Source organism: Pongo pygmaeus, chromosome 12, assembly GCF_028885625.2.
Source record: "Pongo pygmaeus isolate AG05252 chromosome 12, NHGRI_mPonPyg2-v2.0_pri, whole genome shotgun sequence".
Lineage (NCBI taxonomy): Eukaryota > Metazoa > Chordata > Mammalia > Primates > Hominidae > Pongo > Pongo pygmaeus.
In genome coordinates this window covers 36,868,023-36,894,903 of record NC_072385.2, presented here as the reverse complement: position 1 = coordinate 36,894,903, position 26,881 = coordinate 36,868,023, and the positions used below count along the sequence as shown (strand labels likewise).

General features: G+C 46.0%; 1 protein-coding gene across 3 annotated transcripts in view; it reads right to left on the bottom strand.

Annotated features, from left to right (window-relative positions):
* The window catches only part of NCK2 (NCK adaptor protein 2), a 150,551-nt gene extending 124,252 nt beyond the window's left edge, over positions 1–26,299 (bottom strand). For all 3 annotated transcript variants that reach the window (XM_054475193.2, XM_063648502.1, XM_054475195.2), the window contains exon 1: positions 26,067–26,299. The gene's annotated coding sequence lies outside the window, so the exon portion shown is untranslated. The remainder of the gene's footprint in view (positions 1–26,066) is intronic.
* Between the last annotated feature and the right edge of the window lie 582 nt (positions 26,300–26,881).

Genomic DNA, 26,881 nt, shown 5'->3' with positions numbered 1-26,881 from the left:
AGATATTCTATAGCCTTCTACTTCTAAGAAAATGATTTTAAATATGATCAGTTATGTAAACACACATTCACCTACACACAACCTTACAGTAAGTTTCAGGCCTTCTTAGTTGTAAGAAAAGCACTGTACTTTTTAATCAGGACACATAAATCTACCTCTCAGAAAGATCAAAGCCAGAGGCAAACATCATCCTTTAAAAAGATCTCAGCATTAGATAGAGCCACTAAGTTTACCTCTAACTGGAGTCACACTGTAACAGAAATTTCAATCGTGCTCTTAAAGTTCAAAGAATTCTGTAGAAAAGAATTCTGTCCAGAATATTAAAATTTTTTTTGAAGTCTGATTCTTAGAAATTCCTTTAGCAACCACACCCCATTTCCACAGCACCATTCTTTTTATTGTTGCAATATATCATTTTTTTTTACTTATTAGTGCTTTATGTTACATGAAATTAAGTGCAAAAATACTTAAATAATGCTGTGTGCCAGGCACCACTCTCAATGGTTTGACTCACTTTAATCTGCACAATCACCCATTTTCCAGTGAAGGAAATGCAGGCACCAAGGGTAAAGTAGCCAGAGCAAGTCAGACCTCATGGCGGGGCCAAGGCATTCTGGCTCCAAAATCCTGAATCAAAAAGCAGAAGGTCAAAAAATTAAAAACAAAGACACATCACACATGGAAGGAGGAGAGGCCAAAGACTACTCCAAGGGATTAAAATCTGAGTTTTTCTCTGGTTTACCTTCTACACTCATTTTACTGACCACGCCTGACATACTGACACATGCACTCCCTGCCACAGTGGCTCCTGTGGCCGCCTGGCTGTGATGGACAGCGCAACTCCTCAGGGCGGGAGCTGCGTGGACCCCTGGCCCTTCTTGGCCAATCACTCTAATTACCCCCACGGTTTCCTCCAGAGGGCAGTGGGCAGTGCAGTGGGTCACCCACACGTCCCATTTCTTAGAAAACCTGCAGCCATGGATGCCTAACTTCTACTGTGGACTTATTCTTCTGTATGTTATTATAAGTAGAGTCACAATTTTTGTGCTACATTTAAACATTTTGGATCTCTAAGCTTCCTTAGAAATGTTACTATATTTTTCCTACATTTGCTTCCTGAGAAGCAAGAACGGGGGAGCTACCAGCACAGTGAGAGTCATGATTAGTCAGACCCAGGGTAGAAAAGAATGTAAAATAGGCACGCATCAGCTGTTTTACTGAGAGGAGGGCTTTAAATAGGGCGCAGCCAGCTGGGGATGGGGAGGGGAGGGGTGGGGCGGGGCAGCAGGCTGACAGGGCTGCCCTGGTGGATAATAAAAAAGATCTCTGGTCTTGGTCCCTGGTTTCTGGCATGGAGCTCCTAAAGCCTTTGGAATTTACTGAGGAACAAGAGTGCCCTTAGTGATTCATAGAGAGCCCCAGTGCACCACACCTGAGCTTATGCTAATGAGGTGACCAGTGGGGTGGGGGGTTGCCCCTAGATAGCCTGGATGGGAGCTGGTCATTGCCAGAAAGACAAAACGTGTGATTAAAGGGTGGGAACTTTCTGCACCCCCTACACCCCAACCTCTGGGAGGGGTGGGGGCCGGGAGACTGGGCTGCAAAAACTCTTGAAAAATGGGATGTGGGGAGCCTCCACGTGATGAACTCATTGGGATGGTGCGCTAGGAGGTGTCTCCCCCAGGGGGCATGGGGACTCCCACCCCTTGTCCCGTGTGTCGCTTCCTTTGGGCTGTTCCTGAGTTGCATCCTTTAAAACAGGAGTGTCCAATCTTTTGGCTTCCCTGGGCCACACACTGTAAGAATCATCTTGGGCCATACATAAAATACACTAACATTAACTGCAGCTGATGAGAAAAAGAAAATTTCAAAAAAAATCTCATCATGTTTTAAGAAAGTTTAAGTATTTGTGTTGGGCCGTATTCAAAGCCATCCTGGACCGCGGGTTGGACAATCTTGCTTTACAGGAACCACTAACAATAAGCGAAGTGCCTTTCTGAGTTCTGTGAGCTGTCCTGGCAAATTATGGAACCCAAAGTGAGGTCATGGGAACCCCAATTTACAGCCAGTTGACCAGAAGTACAGGTGGCTTAGGACGTGCAACTGGTGTCGGAAATGGGGACGGTCTTGTGGGACTTAGCCCTCAAAACTTGTGAGGCCGGCACGAACCCTGAGAAGCTAGTGTCAGAACTGAACCAAATTAGGGGACACCTAGGTGGTGTCAGAGAATCAGAGACCTGTTTTATAACACAGCCACCGGCCACACATGGCCACTGAGCACTCAAGGGGTGGCGAGTCCAGCTATGTCTTGCTGTGAGGGCAAACACACACTGGACTCTACAGACAGGCAAAGAAAGCAAATGAATGGCATTAGTACTTATTTGAGTATATGTTGAAATATTTTGGTTATGTTGGGCTAAAGAAGACTTAAAATTTGTAAGCTTTTTCATGTGGTTACTGGGAGAGGTGAAGTTACACATCTAGTGCACACTGGCAGCTTATGTTCTATTTCTGCTGGACAGTGCTGCTTGAGATGTCTTCATTTCTGAAAACACATGTACTGATGTCCATTTTTTTGTCTCAAATTTTTCACATGTAGAAAGACAGCAACTACTTAAGGATGAGAGCCAGGGATGTGAGTAATACAGAGGGAAGGAATTAGTATTTATTAAGTGCATATTAAGTGCTGGGAACCACCCAGTATGTCGCACAATTTCATGCTAGCAATCCCCTGAGACAATGGGTATCCTCCTCCTCCTTTCCCAGGTGAGGGCACGGAGACCTCGTGCCAATAAAGGGACAAAGCAGGGACTCCAATGCAGCTCTCCTGATTTCTGTTCCTTGCTGCACACTAGGGGCTACGGTTCTTCTTCTGGAAAAGGCCTGATATTTCAGGCTTTGTGGGCCACATGGTCACAATTCCTCAATTCTGCTGTTGCAACATGGGGCAGCCACAGATGCTGCAGAAATGAATGAGCCCAGCTGGGTTCTAATAAAACTGTATTCACACCCAAACAGGTGAACTGGATTTGACCCATGGGCCACTTCGACAACCTCTACTGTAACCACAAAGAGTAACAGATATTTCTAAATAAATTACTGTATCATCAGTGCACCAGAATGTAACACTTATAAAGAACACCTTTCACAAAATACTAACTAGGTTATTGTGGAAACAAGGGAATAGGGAGGGTCCAATTTTGCAGGTGAACTTCCTGTTAGGCTTCTAAGCTCATATCAGACATCCAAGTAGGCCGTGCAGGCTTCTAAGCTCATATCAGACATCCAAGTAGGCCATGTCACGAGCAGTATTACATTAACAGCAAATTGCATTTGGTTCAATGACATGACATGTATGTGTGACATGAATAACATCACAAGCATATACCTGGGAATATGGAATGGTATCTATGAGATAAACACAGATGGGGGTCCAGGATTCCAGGTCAGAGCCTCCCTGGCTCCAGAGAGATAAGCAGGCACCAGGAATCCGGCACTGGTGTGTGTGGGCCCAACCTGGCTGACCATACGAGTAGGTGTGACACAACTGGGCAGGTGTCCTCAGGTGAGAAGAGTTCCTCCCAAGCGTGTCTCTTCACATCTTCTCTCCACTCCTGAGTTTCACCAACACTGCACAGGCAGCAGGAAGATGGAGCCAGAAGCCTCCAGCCAGTTACTAAACTAATTTGATGGCTTAAACATTAATTCGTAAGTCAAACTAACACTACTCACTACAGATGGAAATAGTTTGGAGGGAACAAAAATCCTGCATGCCCACAAGATGGAGGGATAGCCGAGTAAAGGAAAGGTCTGGGGACAGAGCCAGGGCTGGTTCGATGTTCACCTGCAGACCCCGACCCCGCCAGGATTCTCCCTCACACACCACCCTGAATGGTGACAAGTCAACAAATACAAAGCAGTGGAGAAAAAGAAAACCTAGGCCAGGCACAGTGGCTCAAGTCTGTAATCCCTATATTTTGGGAGGCTGAGGTGGGAGGATCCCTTAAGGCCAAGGGGTCTGAGACCAGCCTAGGCAACACAGTGAGACTCCATCTCTACAACAAAAAATAAAAACTTTACTGGGGGTGGTGTGTGCCTGTAGTCTCAGCTACTCGGGTGACTGAGGTGGGAGGACTGCTTGAGCTCAGGAGGTCGAGGCCACAGTGAGCCATGATGGCGGCACTGCACTTCAGCCTGGGCAACAGAGCAAGACCCATTCCTAAATAAAAGAAGAAAAAGAAAACCTAAAAGAGGTGAGAGAAGGAGAAAGAAATACATCAGGTTCTCCCCACCTTCCAGGCCCTCCCAGAGCCATGCAGAACACAGACTTACCCAGGTGGGGAGGCCCCACATTCCCGGGCTCTCCTGCTACCAGAATGTGCTTCTCAGGCCCCACTTCCCCACTCAGCCTCACCTGTGCCTCCCCTCATTCTTTGTCTCCTTTAACACTCTTGAAGGGAAGAGTATAAAGTGATTTCTACTATCCAGGGTAGCAATTTCAGGGAGTCCTGTTTGGCAGGAAGCAAAGTCTGGACAAGAGTACCAGGAACTGGTCACACCTGTGCAGTGTAAGTGTCACCTGCTGCCATGTAACAAGTCACTGCAAATTCAGCAGCTTACACCCACATATTTATTGTCTCTGTGGGTCTGGAGTTTGGGTGTGGCTTACCTAGACTCTTAATTTTTTATATAATGAAAGACAGCTAATACACATACCTCCACAGACTTACACACACACACACACACACACCCTATTCTAAGCAGTATCTGTGGGAGGCTATCTGCCTGTTACGGGTGTGAAAATCTAAAATATTTGCAACTGTTTCTGAAAATGTCTTTAAGGAACATATTAGTAATTAAAAAAAAAAAAAAACCATTTTCCTCTGTCTCATTTAGCCAGTGACCAAAAATACGATAATCCAGCCCTGTCACTGACATCATGCTCCAAACAAGTCCCCACAGAACAGTCTAACAAAAACTAAACTCACCCTGAAAGGGAAAAGTCATACCATGGCTGAGAATGTTCCATCTGCTGTCAGGGAGTCCCTTCAAAGAACGGACCGCCAGCTCGAAAGGAAAAGCCAAGAACTGGCCGTGGGGTTGGCCTCGGGATGACCATGATGGAGCGCTAAATCCGTGAGGACTACTGGCAGAGTCCCTGAAATTCAAGGGCCGTTTTAGAGTCAGCCTGTTTTAAAGGACACAGTAGTCACAGTATGTACAAATCCTCATCAATTTGTTTTCAAAACAGCAGTGACGCTGTTTTATCATCACTCTGAGACACGGTCCTCTAGAACAGATCAATCCAAAACGCCTTTATGGAGGGACCATTTACACTGACTTGCAAAAGCAGCATTGTTTGGGTGAAATTGATACTTCCACACTACTGAAAACTGGCGTAACCCTTTGGAAGGGCGTTATGGCAAGACGCATCAAGAGCCATAAAGACGTCCATACCATGTAACTCTGCGATCCCTCTCCAAGGAATTTACGCTAAATAAAAATGGTTCCACTGAAGAAGAGAAATATACCCAGAGACATACACAGGCACCTTGTCTACAGCAGCAAAAATTTAGATGTCCAAATCAGCACACTACTTATGCAAGTGTGGCGCTTTCAACTCCATGGGATATCACACAACATGAAAAAAAGGATTTGAAAAACTAGTAAAGTGGAAAAAATATTCAGAGTGAGAAGAATAGAAAATTATACAAAAGTTATAAATACTTACAAGGATGAGCTGCAAATATGAAAAGTTTCTCTTTCAGGATGGTGAGATTACAGGAAGCATCTCACTTTTCAAAAACTAGGCTTAAGAGTCAGTATATTATCTCTATCTTAAAAGGAAATTCACACCAAGAAAAAGCAATGCCAGAAAAATACATCTCAGGAATCTAGGTCTCCATAAAGTAGCTGTGTGTTCAGTTGGCACTTTGAGATCTTTTTACCTGGTACTGCTGAAACCCCACCTGGGAAGACCAGAGCCAAGTGACCAGTATCATTCTGCCTCCTGCTCACCTGTCTCAGTCAGATGAGGCAGGCCATTGGGTTTTGAGGCAGCTTTGTGGCTGAGCCTTGAAGCACAGCAGGCTGCAGGCTCCTGCAGGGATGCAGTCCTAGGAGGGTGGCCGGCAATAAACACGTGGAGCTCAGACAGCCCTGCAGAAGGAAGCATTTCCACTCGAGCTGTGGGGCTAAAATAATAAGAATGTGGGATGTCTGCCCACAGGCTCTCCTTAACCCGCAGGGTGCAGATGCAAAAGGAGCTGAAGGGTCAAGGCTGTGGCCCACATTGAGGATCACTGCACAGGCGTGCAAACAGAATGCACCCACGTGAGAGCTCTGCAAAGTGAAGCTGCCAGGACTAGCACTCAGATAAATTGCTTAGCTTCTCCAACTCAGCTACCTCATCTGTTAAACGGGGCTGAGGGCAACCTCGTGGAGTTGTAGAGAGGACTAAATTAGGCATCACATATGAAATGCTCAGCCACGTTAAGCGCTCAATAAATATCAGCTATTATTATTGCCACATGAATACTTTAAGAATGTACCTTCACGCAGTCCATCATTGTAAGGGAACTTCTAGCAGCTGGTATTTACAGTTCCACATGCAAGAAGGCACAACGAAAGTAACGTCTGAGCCAATTCTTCTTCCAAATTATTTTTTATTTTATAGCGTATTTCTTTAAACACAGAGTCAAAAACTCCAGGGACCATTTTGCCACAACACGCCTGAGAATCAGAAAGTCAAACTTTTTCACACAAGAGATTTAAGTCATTTACACTGTCCTGATACTGGAAGTTATTATAAACCACTAGGTTCCCAATGCACAACCCAACCCCAACCCCACTGCTATAATAGTAAATAATCACAGATCCCAGAACACAATTTTACTTTTTTTTCAACTAATAAATTGAATATTTCCCACTGTGACAACTTAATTAAATAAAATTTATAAAAACAACAACTAGGCTTTTATCCAATTTAAATAAAATTCTTTCTATATTCTCTTTTCAGAACAGGTTTTTATTTTACCCACTTGGGGCGTGTTTTGTCATTACTGCATGACTAGAAAGAGTTCTGTTAGGCAGCAAAATTGAGCTACTTTTCTGCAATGCCTGTGTAGACTGTCTCTGGCCAGCAGCCTCGGTCCCAGCAGCTCGGTCATCAGAGGACACAGTGACACCTGGTTCCTGGCGAGGTCCCGCTCTCCCCTTGGCAGAATGGTGAGGGCTAGGGACTCCTCCTCAGGGTGCTTTTTTTTTTTTTTTTTTGGAGACAGAGTCTTGCTCTGTCGCCCAGGCTGGAGTGTGGTGGCACGTGATCTCGGCTCTCTGCAACCTCTGCCTCCTGGGTTCAAGCAATTCTCCTGACTCAGCCTCCTGAGTAGCTGGGACTACAGGCACGCACCACCACGCCTGGCTAATTCTTTTGTATTCTTTAGTAGAGACGGGGTTTCACTGTGTTGCCCAGGCTGGTTTCGAACTCCTGAGCTCAAGCAATCCGCCCACCTCGGCCTCCCAAAGTGCTAGGATTACAGGCGTGAGCCACTGAGCCTGGCCTCAGGTTGCTTTTAAGTGATTTTCATTTTATGCAACTATATGGAACACAGTTATTAATATATTACTTAAAAACGAACTTGAGACATAGTAATCTACGTATTTCCTTATTAACACGCCAAACGAGAGGGTAGCAGCCGTGCTAATAACAACCATAATTTGAGAGCAATGATAAAAGCAGTCACTCTTTCAACACACCTGCATCACTATTATGTAACAGGAAAATAGTGACCATTTCTCTGATGACTGTAAATGCTATGGGCTGTGCTACCTACATTCACGCAGGAAGGAAATACTGAATTTCAGTGAAAAGCTGATGGAAATAAGGACGTTTTTTCCCACCCCAAAGTTCACAGATATCCTCCACGCACTCACCACCACAGGCCCACGGTTCAGGACACCGTCTTTAGGAAATCACTCAGAACTTCACACTACATCAAGACCCTGGGACATGAGCTTCAGCGAATCTCTAGATTCCAGAGTCCAGACTACAGAAGAGACAGACTGAACCCCTTTCAAAGCAGAGGGCTCTTTTGTTGCTGTGAATCCCAGGAATGCCTGCTGATGTGAGGAGGCAGTCTGACAGCAGGAAGCGCCCGGGCCTGGACCTAGACCCCCCTGGTTTGACGCTCTGCCCATTAGCTGCCTGTTTCCTCGGCAAGCCCTCTTTCAACTTGAGAGCTGATGGAAATCTTTGGGGATCACCTGGTTTAAGCCCACTCTTACGCACAGAAACTGTGCTTCTCACAAGCTTCTTCTAAGGAAAACCCAAGAGCAGTCCATTCCACAAACTCTGTCCTTAATTTTCTAGCAAAACGAAAGTCCTTGTTTTCAGGTAAAGTGATTCATCTACACAAAGCCACCAAAACCCACACTTGCAACTTTAAATTAGTCAAAGCAAAAACTTAGAAAAATGACAAGATATTTTTAAAATGTATCAAAAATCCGCAGGACAAAAGAGAAAACATAAACTGTAACTCAGAGGCAGAGACTGAAAAGAAAATAATGTTCAAAAGGGTCAGTGCACATGTCTGTATTCAGTCTTTTTTGGTCTCACTCTGTCATACAGGCTGGAGTACAGTGGCCTGATCACGGCTCACTGCAGCCTGGACCTTCCAGGCTCAAGTGATCCTCCTGCCTCAGTCTCCTAAGTAGCTGGGACTACAGGCACCAGCCACCATGCCCAGCTCATTTTTTTGTATTTCTTGTAGAGACAGCGTTTCGCCATGTTGCCCAGGCTGGTCTTGAACTCCCGGGCTCAAACAGTCCTCCCACCTGAGCCTCCCAAAGTGCTGGGATTACAGGCATGGCCGCTCTGCCTGGCCCAGTCATTTTTTAATAAACAAAATACATTATTATAAATTATATCCATGTGAATGAATGCAACAGAGTCTCTCTCATCTGTGTATAATGGTTTGGGAAGGGTGGAGCAGGAAGCAGTGTCCCCCCACCTGGCCTTCCACCCAACCCTGGAATCGTCCCATCACTAGGAGGGAGAAGGCAGTGACCAGAAAGAGAAATAGGCAAATGGCCTTAACTCTGACTTTTTCTGTACCCGAGAGAAAGGTGAGCCACTCTTCTCCCTCCCAAAAAAATTCTCTGGAAGTCAGTCAGCCAGGAGTTAAAAGGACCACTTCAAGACCCTCCCCACGCCAGCTTCTGAGCCAACGTCTGCCCCATCCATACCTCCGCTCCCATACACACCTGAACCTCCCAGCACCTGGGTAGGGCACAACCCTGCTGCCCAGCAGAGGCCCAGCAAGGTGGGTGGGCAGGATCACCAGCATGGCCTCATGGCAGACTCTGGCCCCCATCTACGAAAGGAGAATGCCTTCCTCAGACACTGGGTCGGGACCACTTCATGAGCCCAGTCACAGCCCAGGACTTCCTCAGGTGGCACCAGGATGAGGGCCACCCAGATCCCAACCCCAGAGAAACTTCGTCAGGCCACTGCTCTCCCACTTCAACCAGGGAATGTGCCCAAGAGCTAGGGGTGTCCCAAAGCGCAAGGCATGACACATGTAGAAACTATGAAGATTTTTTACTGATTTTTTATTTGCTCAAATCTGAACACAGTCCACGTGGGGTCTCGGTGTCTCTGCCTCTCTCACTCTCACATGTAACAAAACCATTTTCAGAGAAGCCTGGCATCTAGGCACCTCCCTACTCTGGCCCTGACTGGCCTTTCCACAATAGGGTTCTCAGCTGTAACTGGTTTCTCCCTTCACTGGAACTCTGGGCCCACCAAACTAAGGATGAAGTTATCCAGAAAGCAGAGACCCTTGGTTGATACAAAGGGAGCCTCAGATGGAGAGATCCAAGAGGTGGTCAAAACTGTGGGAGCAGTGGTTACACGGGGAGCCTTAGAGCTAGGTGCCACCAGCAGGGAAGAGGTGTGAACGGCAAGGATGGAGGTGAGGGCCTGACTCCTGGCCGGCACACCTGGGGTTCAAGTGCTAATCCACAGCAGAGGTTCTCAACTTTGAATATGCATCAGAATCACCTGGGGAACTCATGCAACAGAAAGAATTCCAGACCAAACTATCCCATGAGGGAAGCCAGGCAGGTCCCTGGAATTTGCATTTCTCCACAGCCCAGGACCACATTCTGGAAACCCCGTGCTGGGGCACCATCCTATCCTATCACCTCCTCCGCAACAGTGCCAAGGGGCTGTCTGTGCCACAGTGCCTTCTATCGCCATTGAAAATCTTGGTCCCTTTTGGGGAATAGATAAATCTCTCAGATAGAATTCTAAATAACTAATGTAAATACAACCCCCACAGGAGGTACAGCTGAACTCCCTCTTCCTTAAATGACTTCCTTCCAAAGACGCAGTATGGAAAGAAGGGAAAAGAGTCACTTGACAGTGGAGTCCCCTGACAAACACTACCTGGGCCAGGTGATCAAGGTCAACATCAAACATCATAAGCCACGCTGATCGCATGGACCCTTGATACAAAATGGCACATTACCTCGGTGGCCTTCCTCCCCAAACCGGTAACTCCACACTAATCATGAAAAAACATCTGACAACTCTCAACTGAGGGACAGTCTACAAAACACCTGAAAAGCAGTTTTGCTCCTCAAAGCTGTCAAGTCATTAAAAACAAGGCGAGTCTAAGAAACTGTCCCAGATCAGAGGCGCTACGGAGACTAAAGGAAACGTGCCCTGGATGGGATCCTGGGACAGAAAAAGGATGTCAGGGCAAATAAACTATGGACTTAACAATAATGTACCAATACTGGTTCATTAGATGTAACCAATGTACTATAGTAACATAAGATGCGAATCACAGGGGAAAGTAGACACAGTTTATATCAGAATTCTCTGTATTATCTTTGAAACTTTTTCTGTAAATTTAAAATCTATTCTAAAATTAAGCGCTTACTTAAAAAATATATACCATATGTTTTTATGTGTAATATTATATAAAAGCCTGTATGCATAGGGTAACATGGTTGACTTTCAACAATAACAAATTACACTTTGGAAAAGTTAAAACACTGTGCTCAACAAAAGGAGATAAATACCCCTACTGATCAGCTTAATACATGAACTTGAGGGTATTACATGGTTGAAATGCAATACAATTTTCTGCTTTCTCCAGAGAACATACTATGTGTACTTGAATATGTAAAATGATATACTGCATGTGTTTATAAACAAACAATCTTGCTCCTTTGAATGAGACCAAATAAGGACTTAACACGTGATTCTCTCCTTCTGAAGGCCCAAGAACCAGGAATCTAGGTATTCGATCAACCTTTAAAATTGTATCAAACTCAGATCTTAAATTATCATTATTTGCAAATTAAGTTCATTCAAAACACTAAGCATTAATTATAGTCTATCACTAATTAACTATAGTAAATCACCAAAACCATTTTACTTTAATCCACGTCACCAAAAGCTAAGAGAAATGTCTGCTGGTTCAGTGTCAAATAGAGGACGAATCACTAATTATGATTTTACTAGTTTTGAATGCTAGCATTAATTTAGTTTCAGATGTTAAACAGAGCTTAAATGTAAATCCTGAAATCAGTTCCAACCTTTGGAAAATAGTTTTGTAACAACTTACTGTCAGAGCAGTACAGTAATCTGGGTACTGGGCAGAAGTACCAGTCTTGACTACTGTGTAGAAGTCAAGAATTTGAAACACTGCATTTAAAAAATACAAAAACGGGACGGGCTCAGTGGCTCACACCTGTAATCCCAGCACTTTGGGAGGCTGAGGTGGGCGGATCACAGGGTCAGGAGTTCAAGACCAGCCTGGCCAATATGGTGAAACCCCGTCTCTACTAAAAATACAAAAATTAGCCAGGCATGGTGGTGTGCACCTGTAGTCCCAGCTACTCGAGAGGCTGAGGCAGAAGAACTGCTTGAACCCAGGAGGCAGAGGTTGCAGTGAGCCGAGATCATGCCACTGCACTCCAGCGTGGGTGACAGAGCAAGACTCTGTCTCAAAAAAAAAAAAAAAAAAAAATACAAAATACAATACAAAAAAAAAAAAATACAAAAACAAACATCTACAATGAAGTAAGAAATAAACTACATTTCCAAACACAGTTCAAATGAAACCATCACTAGGATAAAAAAACAAACCTGTAAAATGTGTGCACAGGATTGATTTGTAATATTCATTACTAATCCAAGAGAAGTAATGTGATTAAATTACTTACATCTCTATATTAAATGTGATGGCATAATGCCTTTATGCCATTATCAATTTTAAACAAAATAAGGAAGTATTAGTGTGCTACCTGACACCTGCATTCCACTCAAAGCGCCAAGTAGTTTAACTCATTTTTAAGAGATAAAGCTCTCAAGCAATAAACATGTAAGTAGAGTTCACATTATCTGAAAATTGACCCACAAATCATGTGTTCATCCTAAGCAAACTAACTAAGCTTCATCCAGGCCCTGGAATAATAACACCCATCCTGGCATGAGAGAATAGATGTGCTTCACCCCAGCTGTGGTGGAGACCGGGCTTACAACTGGCATGTGGAATGTCTCAGCTCAGGTGACCATTCCAGTACCTGGGAGTTGCCTGCGCAGTGCAGAGCTTCTGAGGATCTTGAAGAAAATATTATCCTCCGGAATGCTTCAAATGAATTCTGCCTGGCCTTGAGGGCTGGGTTAGAGGTTAGAGGGGGACTTCCCATATGTGCTTCCCCCACCTAGAGATGGCAAAAGTTATTTTCCATACTTGTTAATTAAGATTACAGTGGATTGTGAGCTTGTAAGATCTCCACATTGGTTTACAGGCTCCCCAAGGGCCGGTGTTTGTCTGGTTTGCTGTGGTTTTCTCACGGCACCCAGCACAGTGCCTGGCCCATGGCTGGTCCTATGTAGGTATGAACTGCGGGTACACAACTGAGTGAAAACACAACCAGGAGAACAGTCTGACCTGTCGGTGGCAGGATCAACAATGCAGCCTTTCTACATCTCTGCACCCATATACTTCCAGCCCTCCTAACCAGACTCAGAGAAAAGCAACAGCAACATCAATTTACACATAGATCAGTTCATCCCATGCCACTTTGAAGAAAAAAAATTCCCTAATAATCAAGGACCTGTCCCATCTCAATTTTAACACGGGGAAAGTTAGGGCTATAAAAGGTTGTGAAAGTACATTACAGGCAACCCCTAGTTTCACAGAAGACAAAACAGAGGTCAGGAGAGTTTAAAACTTTGCTATGCAATTTTAGCCAAATTAGTAGCAAAGGAAAAGGAGACTCTTCATCTCTATCCCTCATATGAATCAAGATTGTTGAAGTTCAGATTTACGTGAGCCATTAATAAAGTTCAGAGTGGGGCCGGGCGCAGTGGCTCACGCTTGTAATCCCAGCACTTCGGGAGGCCGAGGCAGGCAGATCACCTGAGGTCAGGAATTCAACACCAGCCTGACCAACATGAAGAAACCCCATCTCTACTAAAAATACAAAATTCGCCAGGCATGGTGGTGTACGCCTGTAATCCCAGCTATTTGGGAGGCTGAGGCAGAAGAATCACTTGAACCTGGGAGGTGGAGGTTGCGATGAGCTGAGGTCGTGCCATTGCACTCCAGCCTGGGTGACAAGAGCGAAACTCCATCTCAAAAAATAAAAAGTAAAGTTTAGAACGATACTGTTTGAATCCAGCTCCCATTGTAATGGAAAGCCAAGCAGTCACTGCATGAAGGCAAATGTTTTGAGGGAGGAGGGGACTTCAATAACATCAATACAAAGCTGGAATGAAGTCCAGGGCCTGCTGCTCTGGAGCTGGGCCATCCCACATGCCACACTGCTTGGGCCTGACGTTTCCCCATGGCCACTCACCACAGGACCCCAGTGGGCCAGTCACTGTGCCCTGGTGAGGGACCCACACTTTCCTCATCTAAAAAAGGGATAATTAACAACACTGGCCTCCCTCTACCTGACAAAGTTAGAATCAAATGATATAAAGTGTGCCAAGTAATAAAGAGAAACACACATACAAAGTGTGCAAGTAATAAAGAGAAACACACATTGTTCCAAAGTTGCAACTTCAGAACTTTCCAGCCTGTCCAAAGAATTACTATTAATTTCTCACAGGTCTTTCTCAGTCCACATGAGATGGGATGAATGAAGAAAGGAAAAGATTGATTGTACTTTTAACTATCTCCACCAAGGAAAGCTCAAAATTTTGCAAAGTGATGATTTCGTGTTTATCCTAGAAACAGCACAGGAAGAGAGGGGTAAGAAACAACAAAGTCAAAAGGAAGAACAATGGAACAGGAAATAATTTATACAAAGCAGACAGTGAGAAGGCCAAGGGAACTTCTCACTGACAGCTCTCTTCATCTCTAGGCTGATCCTACTTGATCAAGTAAGGGCCTATTTTAAAGAAAAGAAGTACCTTCAGACAGCAACATCACATGCTAGGCCAGGTAACAGGCAGCTCTGTAGACACTGGGAGTCAGCGACAACAGCCAGATTAGAATTTCCCCTTTCCTTTTCCCTTCGTAAGGTCTAATTTGTGATATTTTTATTCTCTCTCCCCTGAGGAGTTTATTTTAGAACTATACAAAGAAGGAAATTAAACATTCAGAAGCTAACATATGTGACGAGCTCAAAAATTATCAGGCTGAACCTAGAATCCTATGAACCTTAGTAAGAACAAAGACAAATTTTCTTCTGTAGACAATCACCAACATAAGGCTTCTGAGCTAAGAAAACAGATGTCTTTGATTAGGCCAAACTCTGAAAAGCAATTACTTATTAAAAGTAATTGATAAAAGCTCCCTCATTACTTCCACATCAGTGGGCATTCTGAGGGGAATGTACTCTTATCACATCCCAGCCGGATATCAAAATATTTCCCGCAAAATCAGCATTTTGCACGTTTATGGTCCAAATATGTTGAATGAGAAAATAAAAAAGTAACGTATGCCATTACTTTAACACTAATATTATTACAGATAAACAAAAACCATGGCTAAGTCAGTTAACAGTTTTTCCTTTACCTATTTAACTGCATACATGTGTAAATTGTGTTTAGATCTCTACACATGTATTTTTTCACTATGTTTATTAAAATGGAAGAAAAGAAATTGATCTCCAAAGGCAACTGTGTGAAGGAATGCATGTGCCCCTGACTTAAACATTTAAAAAAAGCAGAGCAGCATTCACTTATATCAAGGTTGCTTAAATACTGACATTTTAAGCTAGTTAATTCTTTGTTGTGGAGGCTGTCCTATATACATTGCAGGATATTTAGTAGCATCCCTGGTCTAGCATCCCACTAAATGCCAGTAGCACCCCATAGGCATGACAATTAAAAATATCTCCAGACATTGCCAAATGTCCACATGGGCAAAACTGCCCCAGCTGAGAACCACGAATTTATAGACATGGGTTCGGGTCTCAGTTAAGTCTCTCAAAATACTACCATTTAAAAAGGTATTTGTGTACCCGCACAAGTAAATTGTTTCTACTTCCCAATCTAGGTCTAATAACTAATAAGATCTAAAATGAATGAGAAGCCACAGGTATGAATGTGCAGTGTGTTGAAAACATATTTTCTTCCTTACACATGGAACCCTCACCAACCGCAGGCATTCATGAAAGGAGAACCTACTTCTTATGGAAGACAGAATCGGCTGCACCCACTCGGATGGCTGAGCGATGAGGTGCTGGGCACAATCAAGTTAAGAAGCAACAAATTCAACACTAGACACCTAATCTACAGGTAATCAATCAACTGAACTTTAGTTCTACCCAGCAAAGCTTCAAAATGAAAATCACGACAGCACGGTGTCTGACACCCTCCTCCTTTTTTTAAAAAGATGATAATGCCACCGTTTCTTCATAGTTACCACCGGGTCTTGTCTACTGAACATGTAAAATAGACCTAGTAAGGAAACTACAAAAAGGGAACTGAAGCAAGACAGATGGCTTAATTTAAGGGAAGAGAACCTTCTAAATCCAAGCTAGGAAGCTCCTAAGAAGACAATAACAGAAGCACATAAAAGAAAAGTCATATGAGTGCAGTAACAAAGACAGATGGGAAACACACACACTATTAAGATAAATGGTGTTCAGGGCCGGAGAGACGGGGTGAAGGGAGTCACACACAAAAAAGTGAGGGGAGAACCAGAAGAATGGAAAGAAAGAATGGAAATGGCTGGAAAGAAAAAAACCTGTTTCTATAACCATCTTGCTAGATTCTGCTACCAAAGTTGTTTCACTTTTTTAAAATCATTTGATGAAAATTCACTCTTCACCTATATTAAATTTCCCAAAAACTGTCTCAAAATAACTCCCCGAATCCCCTGTTGTTTCTTGGTCTCTTAAAAATACTCAAGCAGCTTGTGGTTTTTATGTCAATGTCTCCAAGCTGGCTTCCATCATGCAGAGCAGTAAAAAAAAAAAAAAAAAAAAAAAAAAAGTTGTTGGGGGGGCTGTTTTCTTACCAATGCAGCCCCCCGCAACCTCCCACAGACACACACAAACAGGAATACAAGCTTTTAAAGTGATTGTCCTTAAAATGAAGACAGCTGATGAGAGGGAAAGCATGAAAGAGACAGCAACTGCTCTTCTCTCCTGTAGCCAGGCTCATAAGTGACATAATTAAAATATTTGTTGACTTGCAGACATCCTTAAATACTCAACCAAAATTCTTAAGATATTAAATGGAGACACAACCGTTAAGGAAAATCGAAGGAGACATTGATGGACTTTGTCCTCTAAGATGGGCATGGGCATCTTTGTAGGCATCTCCTTGTGATCTCATCACCTTCTAACTTACTTTTCACTTCCTGGCTGCCCCCACCATTGCTGGGAAATTAAGCATGTTGAAGTAAACAAATCTTTGCCACCACACATCCTGGAACCTACGTATAGAAGTGGCCACGTGAGAGGTAGTGTGACTGCAAATCTAAATCTGTGAGTTGAAAGAAACTGCCCAAATTGCAGCCCCTCCGAAACTTGGAACATGCAAGAGCTTCTCCCAACAGAGACGCCAGACTCACCGTCCTATCTCAGTCCCATCTGCTCCAGGGAGGGCTGCTCAACCCTCTGATGGCCCCAGTGGCCCTCCCAACACAAAAGGGTAGGTTCGAGAAGCTGGCATAGACAACTCACTTGGAAGAGCAGCCAGTGTCAGTTCCCATCAGGACCTGTAGCAGCAGTCTCCCAAGAATCTACATTTGGACTTGACCTGGCCTCTCTCACAACCTCAGAAGCAGATTTCAAAGCCACCTTGGAACTCTTCAAGACTTTCCCAGATGTCATAAAAGCACAAAGGAAAAGGATTTGGTATGTCCTGCTACAAGGTTTTCAGCAAGAACCTACCTGCCTACCTTCACTTCAACAACAGCAACTCATTAAGGAAAAACAGAAGCAGCAAAAATGGCCTTGTGCAAGCTATTCCAACAGCACAGAGGTCCGGGGGCCACTTGGAAGAGTGAGAAGACACACACTCCTGTTTTCTCAGCCCCCAGTGTGGAGGAGACAAGGGTGGGGACCCACCACACACCTACTGATGAAGAGGCACATCACACAGGCATTTACAATGGCACCTGCATGGCCACTTGAGCTAATACACTGTGACTACAACAGAAAATACACCCCCTCATCCAGTGCCACTGCAGTTCCCTCCAGCAGCAGTTCTCCCCAGGGAATGCTGGTGCTTCCTGCAGAATTGGAGACTTGGGCAGGTGGAAGACCACCAGCTTACGGAACATAGCAAGGGGGCTGGGGGAGAGGAGCAGCCAGGCCAATGGTCCTCAGTGATGACCGTCCAAGGCTTCTCCTCCTCCAAGGTACCAGTTATTCGTTATGCCCTTCCAAAGTCCAGGGCCTTCCCCAACCACTTGGCTGATAAGGGGTTCCCAGAATGAACCTGTATGCAAGCTACACTCCCTATCAATGATTTTCCATTAATGTTTCTCAAATCTTACACCATAATAAAAGTTTACAGTTCTGTTTTATGTATTTTCAGATACATCTTAATGCAGGGATGGCGGCTAGCTTGGTCAGAGTCTAGCTGTGGAACCTAAGACATGGCAGCCTCAGTGCCTCCCTTTCCTTAGCCATGAAGATACAAACAGCAAGTACCACACGTTCTGTTGGTGGGGACTCAATGAGTTATTACATGGAAAGTGCTTAGAACAGTGATTACAATGTGTGTGTGTGTGTCTGTGTCCGTGTGGGAGAGAAGTTGATGTTCACTTTAAAAATATATGATTTTAGCTTGTACTTGATATGTATCAGAAATATGAATACTACAGATGACTGGATAAAGAAAATAGACTACTATTCAGCCATAAAAAAAACAATGAAATCGTATCTTTTGCAGCAACACAGATGAAACTGGAGACCATTATCCAGATGGAATCAGAGACTTGAAGGGTGATGGGGTGGGAAGGGGTGGATGATGAGAGATTACTCAATGGGTACAATGTGTGTTATTTGAGTGATGGATACAATAAAGGCCCTGACTTCACCCTTAGGCAATTTATGTAACAAAATGACACCTGTACCCCATCACTGTATACAATGTTGTTTTTTTACCTTTCCTATGGTGCTAAACACATTCTTTAAAAAGAAATGTGTTGAATACTGATATACAAAAATGTTATTTTACACTGGTAACTTCTAGAACTCAAAGCACATTTTAAAATATTTGTAAAATGAACAAGGTATTTTGATGATAGATATTCAGTTTTAACTGAATCTGATTTTAGTGCTCTAAAACATCACGCACTGAGTGCCTGAAGGATGACATTACTCCTCTTATTTAAAAAGGTTACACCTTTCCCAGTAAAGCATAATAATAATTACCATTATAATTATTCTACATTGTTTCCACTTTGTCTCTTTAGCTATCTCAACCTTGGAAAACAGACAGCAAATCATGAAAAGTATATAGACCCACACTCTGCAACAAGGCTGCCTCTAGTCGCGTGTGGCCAAGGCCAGTCAAAACGCAGCGAGAGGGAGCCAAGAGATGCAGTAAATGTATATACTATATGCTCAATTTCAAAGCCCTCCTGCAAATAAAAGAATATGAATTATCTTATTAATTACATTTTATATTGATTACATGTAGAGTTTATATATATTGGGCAAAATAAAATATAGGATAAAAATTAATAACACTTGTTTGGTTTTGCATTTTTAATGTGGCTACCAGAACATTATGATTACATCTGGGGCTTGCATTTGTGGTTCACATTGTATTTCAAGGGGTCAGCACTGCTCCTGACAATCCATCAGTTCAAATGGCATCTGCAGGGAGACAGTCCACATTAAAACACAAATACGCACCATTTTCTGCACTTAGTCTCTCCTCCTCCCATAACAGAGAGCTGGTCCCATGCTCAGTTCCATGCAAAGCTGTAGTGGGGTAGCCCTGCCATTACTGCACAAGAGAACCCTGAACCAGTCCCAATGGAGAGAGTCTTTAAAAACAAACTGATTATAAACTTAGTTTTGTTATCACAATCAGCAAACCATCAGTGGGTGGCCACAGATGACTTGTAGCTCAGCATGTGTGTATATGGGGAAGGGGATATTTAGATGCTGGGAGAAACAGAGAGGCAGCCCAGTCATGCAAGCCCATGACTGCCATGCTGGGGACTTGAGTCACTGGCCCAAGTACGATGGAGAGTCACTGTGTGCAGGTCATGGCCAGACCTGACTGTCAGGGTGCAGTCACCCTGGGGTGGATTGGCAGGAATGGTTAAAAACTGGTTTTGATGTCCAGGGGGAAGAGAAAAAGGACAGCAGGGCTGAGATGTTAGATCTTTTGGAGGTAGAATCAATAGGGGTTGATAACTAGTTGGGAGCTGAGGGAGAAATCAAGGATAACCGAGTGAGTCGGTGATGGGGAATATAACTGAGAAGGCAGGCAGGTTGCAGGAGATGCTGCAAATGGTTTGGGATGATGGAAATTACCACTAAGAACTTGGATAATTCATATGAATGAACGAATGTGAATGAATGAGCAAACAAAGCATGAATGAACATACAGATCTGGAGCTAGAGGGAGGTCAGTCATGCAGGCATTGCCCCCCGCCTTATGTCTGAACAAGGCAAAATGGCCTAGGTCAGAAACATTCCAGCCACGCTCGGGGTGCACCTCACCACCGTCATGCACATTCTGCTAAGGGATGTTTGCTCATGTGGCAAAGACTGCATGATCACAGAGATGGCAGGCTCAGAGGAGACGGCCTCTCCACCCCCGCTGCCATTGGCCCCACCTCTTGCTTTGCTCTCTTCATCCAGGGTTCAGAAAAGACTTTCCTTTGCATATCACTGATATTTTATCATGGTCTCGATCAAAGACAAACCAACCCCCAAATAAGTGTCTACCTACCTAAGTTGAAGAGAAGTTTCCATAAATGAAATCAAGTCAAGATTTTTCTCTCTCTTCAATCACTCTACTTAAAACCTTTCCAGCCTTTGGAAGGCCAGCACCAAGGCTTGTTCCCTGTTATGGGGTGCTACAACCAATATATAAAGAGCTGACGCTCCCCCCTTACTTGTGATTACTCTAACCATCCCTGGTAGGTGTCCCCAAATAAACACAGATCCCAGATCTGGATGATGGGAGCACCAGGTCTTCCTAAAAGCATCAGCCCTGTTGTGGAACCTAGACAGACACACTGGGAGTGGCTGAATTGTCCCCCCTAAATTCATATGGTAAAGCCCTAACCCCTAAGTGACTATATTTGGAGACAGGACACTTCAGGAGGCAATTAAGGTTAAAAAAGGTCATAAGGGTGGGGCCCTAATCCAACAGGACAGATGTCCTTATAAGAGGAAGAAACACCAGACCTCTCGCTCAGTGCATTCACAGAAGGAAGGCTACGTGAGTGAGGACACAAGAAGACAAGCCAGGAAGAGACCCTCACCAGAAACCAGCCCTGCTGGCCCCGGGGTCATGGACTTCCAGCCTCTAGAACTGTGAGAAAATAAACGTCTGCAGCTTCAGCCACCCATTCTGTTGTTGTTGTTGTGTTTGTGTGTGTGTGTGTGTTTGCCTTTGAGACAGGGTCTCACGCTGTCACCCAGGCTGGAGTGCAGTGGTGCGATCTCGGCTCACTGCAACCTCCACCTCCTGGGTTCAAGCAATTCGCATGACTCAGCCTCCCAAGTAGCTGGGATTACAGCCGTGAGCCACTGCGCTGGCCTCTGTGTTTTATTCTCTTAAGGCAGCTGGAGCTGACTAATACACGCACTAAACAGGAATAAGCTCTCTCAACTTGAGGAGGCTTTCCAGGGTAACCCTGGCCCATAACCAGGATGTGGGGACAAGAGAGACTGACATTGCTCCTGCCGGTCTCCCCTCGCACCGCTCAACCTCAGTCAACTCCCACCCAGAATCCGCACCACCAATATCTACACACAGCTGCGACACGGCAAAGGCAGACACCCAAGGACACTATTCCGCAAACTGCCTCACAAAAAAACAACTCTACCCAGCAACACATTGGTGTTCCTCATGTACGGCCTGTGGAAGGACTTAACCCTAAATTCAAGCTCAATCATCCCCAGTCTCCTACCTAGAAATGAGGGCCAGAACCAAGTGTGCCATGTTATTCTGACTATTAAATATGATGGTGTATGTGAAGAGGACTTTGCAAACAATGAATGAGCGTGCATGCATTAGTACATGTCATTCTCTCATCACGGCATTTTAGGTCTTCACTAACAATCGGGCAACATAAGCACCCCAGCTTCCAAAACTGTCTCAAAAGAAGCAACTGCAATACTTAAAATTCTGAGTGCACTTGAAGCTGCTTCTCTTAAAAACATTACAAATACAACAGTAGAAAGAAGGGGTGACACAAATAACTAACTTACCAGGCCAGGATCACAAACGCTCTGCCCAGCGTTTTGAATTCGGGTTGATATGAACAGACTAACCTACAAAAGTAAACCATTCAGCCAGCCCACCAGGTAATGCAGTTGAGTATGGGTTTGGCTTTGTTTGTTGTTGTTTTTAAATGTAGCTTCAGGACTACAAATGACTTACGTGACAGAAAATTTGCCAAATAGAGAGGCCAACAGACCAAATTCTCCCATTGTCTGGACATCCTGAGGTCAAAGCCTTCCACAGTAGACAGAAGTTCTGAGATTTACAAGAATGCTGGAGGTCTCTTACCACTTGAATCTCAGTGGGAGGCTAGAGCCCCAATATTAACAGGCTGGGCACTCATTATTCGCATATTCAATAAGTATTTGTTGCACACCCATTGTGTATAAGTGGCAAGACTAGTCTGCCCTCAAGGGGTTCAGAATCTATTAAAGAAAAGATGAAGGCAAAAAAACCACAGGACAGGGTATGGTGGCTCAATATTCACATATTCAATAAGTATTTGTTGCACACCCATTGTGTATAAGTGGCAAGACCAGTCTGCCCCCAAGGGGTTCAGAATCTAGTAAAAAAAAAGATGAAGGCAAAAAAACCACAGGGCAGGGTATAGTGGCTCAGGCCTGTAATCCCAGTACTTCTGGAGGTCAAGGCAGGAGGCTCACTTGAGCCCAGGAGTTTGAGACCAGCCTTGGCAAAGCAGCAAGACCCTGTCTCTACAAAAAAATAAAATAAAATAAAAAAATTCACTGGGCATGGTGGTGCACACCCGTAGTCCCAGCTACTCGGAGGCTGAGGTGGGAAGATTGCCTGAACCCAGAAGCTCAAGGATGCAGTGAGCTGTGATCATGCTACTGCACTTCCAGCCTGGGTGACAGGGTGAGACCCTGCCTTAAGAAAAAAAAAAAAAAAAAAAACTGTAGGAAAGAATGTCACAGATGACAAATCAGGGACACAAAGAATGTGCTGTGGAGGTTTAAAGATGATGCCATACCCTCTAGTTTGGAGTTGATAAGATGCGGGGAAGAAAAGAAATAAGAGATGACCCTTGGGATGAGTAAGAACTCAGGACACGGAGGGGACTGAGCCAAGGAGCTTAGAGGGAACACAGAGGCTGGTCAGGGACAGTGACACCGTGTGACATCACCATGACACTGCTACCTCAATCAAAATAACTTTCATTTCCACAGTTTCAAGGACTAAGATTCTTGAGGTAGGAATGTATGTGCCAGTGCACGTGTGTGTGGATGTGTGTCACTGGGCAGAGGTAATACTTGCTAATGTTCATTTATCTTTAGAAATAAACATACTTTGGGAAATGTTCAAAGGAAAATGCAGAAAAAGAAAAGTCTAATTTTTTAATTGTGCTACTAAATGGCCTAAAGAAATGCAAAACTATTTTTGCTTTAGCTGCATACTTTTGATAGCCCATTAAAAGGCTGTCATGACCTTCTTCTGAGTTGCCTTAACTCAGGCATGGAACAAGACATATGAAATCACATTTTAGCTTAGGCCTTTTGAAAACGTGCCGTGAAGTAGTTCCGTCACTCGTTTTAGGAAAGAGAAACCATTTGGAAGCGCCACTTGCAATCCCTCTGGATGGGAAAACTAATTTCCTAAGCCTCTGAAGTGAGTTGTGGGGAGTTTCCAGTTTATTTGTGAAAAAAGTTAGCTTACTTGTTTTCCCAAACATCACTCATCATCCTCCCCTGTAGTTCCAGCAAGCAGTTCTGAGCTCTTCAGTCATTAAGCCTCATTTTTAATGTCAGAGAATGATTTCCGCAAGCCCTGTCTCCCCCAGTGCACACGGCAAGCCAGTCTAAGCAGTCAGAAAAATGGGTGTCCCATAGAGCCACGCAGCCTGGTCTATCCAGGGCAAATTAAGCTAGTGCAACGGATCAAGTAAAGGACTCCAGTGCATTCTGCGCCATTCAGGGAGTCTTAGGGTATTTTAAAAGGTTATCCAGTCTGTGCACATGCAAGGAAGATTTCCGGTGTATTTAACATGGATGATAGTGCATTTCTCAAATATAGTACTGTGTACATAAGATCTGCTGTTTGTTGGAAAAGCTAAATAACCCAAAATGTAAATGACAGAGCCTGGGAATATGGCAGGGTCAAACAGAGCAGGGATGAAGAAGATTTAAGTATGCAGCGTGTCCTAAGCAAAACACAAAGCATGAAAACTGAGCACAGCCACCTGCAAGGCACCTTCAGCAAGCCCCACAGTTAACAGGGTCAGTTTCTCCACAAGTGGACAGAGGGGGTTATGCAGCAGCCAACTCTTCCTGATGGCAATTTGTGACCCAATTTCATCCAGTGTTTCATGATCAATCCCCCTGAATGTTTATGAAGCAGGAAAGAAGCTCAGAATCCAGGCGAGGCCGCCGGGACAGGAAGTGGGCCAGGCACCTCCACAGCTTTCTATGCCTAAAGTTCTCCATTTCAGCCTCAAGTAGCCGCCAGAAGACCACTAAGATTCCGCCACCTTCTCCAATCAAAACTACATCTAACCAACCTCCAGGGCAGAATATACTGAGGTAGGATTTTCCCTTGTGTTCACTTCTTCACAAGCAGGGTTAACACTTGCTTCTCAGGAAACCCCTGTTCCAAACATCAAAAAACCTCCATGTCTAGCCCAATCTCCAGGTGAAGTCAATTTCTTCTCCACGTGTCCGATGACTGCCATTCTCTTTACATAAAACTCGCATAGGCTTGAATCCTGTTACTAATTCACCTGCTTATCTATGAAGCTTGGAAAGTGAATTGAGGGAGTGTTCACAAGCACAGTTCCGTTTTGGTAAGTTAAAGCAGCCCAGGTTAATTTCATTTTCAGTCACTTTTGAGACTTGATAACTACATCTAAAACAGAGGCATGAAAAACACCCTGAATCACTTTCATTCCTACACAAAATCCCTTCCGAGAAGCGGGGACTGCGCCTGGGCCAGGAAAGGACTCCCCTACCTGTAGGTCCCAGCAAGCCACGCCCACCGACCTCTCAGGGTTGTTTCTTTCTAGGTCGAGGGATGGAGCTGGCCCGTGCGATATTTTAGGCCCCCTCCTGCCCACACTGGGGCCTGCTCATCCCATTATGCAGATGCAAACTTGGCACAAGCAGCCTTAAACCTGTTGGCAAAATAAACAAAGCCAAATAAAGAGGAATCTGCCAACCTGAATTGTGTGAAGTAGCCAAGGCCGACCCCACGCACGCTCGGCTTTGTCCCTGAAGCTGTTCCAATACTAGTTTAAGTCAGGCGCCTGGGGTCCACCAGCCAATGACCCCTAGCATCCAGCACAGACCTTCACAGAGATCCTTATTGTCTACAAATTAAAGCGTTTTGCAAATTAAACCCCTCCACACAATGCCAAGCTAACTGTGCTCATAAGGCAGTTACCGTCCATGCCTTAAAACTCACACATCAAATTTTTCCAAAAGCACTCGGTGATTAAATCGCCCTGAAAAAAACCAAGAGGGCCGAGCGATTGTGAGAAACTTTGGTTCAGGTGGCTGTTAGAGTCCTGTAAATCTGGGGCAGGGCGCAGAGCCTGAAGCCGGGCACAAAAGCTTCCTTCGCCGAAGCGAGGACCTCCTTTATGCAATGTGACAGCAGCTTTGTGCGCGAACATAAATAGTTGTAATAAACACAGTTAAGTTCTCCCGGCCGATCGCGGCCTCCCCCGTCCCTGCGCCGGGGCCCTGAGATCCGCGGCTATTCTTCCCCGGCACACGCGCCCTGGCGACCCTGGCCACCGCACGGTCCCACGCTAGCCCCGAGCTCCGTGCCGGCCTCCCGCCCGCAGGCCAGGCGCAGCCTGCGCACCCGGGGGTCTCCAGTCCCCGGGCCCCGCAGCCGGGCCCCCTGCCCTGATCCTAGCCCGCGCCCTTGGCTGGCGTCCCCGCCCCTGCGCCGGCCCCCGAAGGTGGGGGTTGGGGATGGGAAGGCGGGCAGGAAGGTGCAGAGCCGGGAGGTGCCCAGCAGTCCGCGGTCGGGGTCGCCCAGGCCGCGGCGGGGCCGAGAGTACCGGTGGGGCGCGAAGGGGACCCGCTCTCCTGGCCCCTTCCTGGGCGCACCCCGGGCCGCGAGCCCCGCCGCGCTCCCAACTCCGCCCAACGGCCCCAAGTTTGTGGCCCCCGCCCCGCGCCTGCCTGGCCGCGCTTACCTCGCAGTGGGCCGCCCGCGGAGCCGGAGGGCAGCGGCGCGGGTCCCGGGGCGGCGGCCGCGCTGCGCCCGCCCAGGCGCCGCTCTTTGTCTGCGCCGCTCCCTCCTCCCGCCGCCGGGCGGACGCTGCCGGCCCGGGCGGACCCTGCCGGCCCCGGCGCCGCGAGCCTCCCCGCCGCCAAGCCCTCCCCTCCGCCCGCCGCCCGCTCGGCCGCGCGGCTCCGGCCTGACGATCCCCGCGGCGGCGGCGGCGGCGGCGGCGGCGACCCTCCCCCGGCGCGCAGCGCCCGCCTCCTCCGCGCTCTTCCTTCTCCTCCCGCGCTCCTCCCCGGCCGCGCCGTGACGCCGCCCAGGGGCCGGCCCAGGCCCGGGCGCGCGGGGCGGGGCGGCGACCCGAGACCCACCTGGGGCGCCCCCCGTCGTCGCCAGGCTCCACGCCCGGGTGCCGGTAAGGGCGCCGGGATAGCGCGGGGCTGCGGGACGCTCCGCTCTGGAGGCGCAGCACGGGCCGGGCGCCGGGGGCAGGAAAGGGTCCCCACGCCCGAAATTGCGCGCGGGCGGTGGGGGGCAGGGTGGGTGGGTGGGGAGGAGAGTGAAAACACAGACGGCAACTTCCAGCCTGGGATGACTGCCGGGTGGGCTTTGCGTCCTCTTTTTTGTTTGTTCGATGTTCTTATCACGAAGCTCTAGTTGCTGGGCAGCCGCCCCCCTCCCGGAAGCATTCCCACGGCACTCAGCTAAGCAGGCCTGTTGTCCATCAGAAAAGTGACTTAAATAAAAATGTCACTTCCTCCCTGTAATTGCTTGTGGGCATTT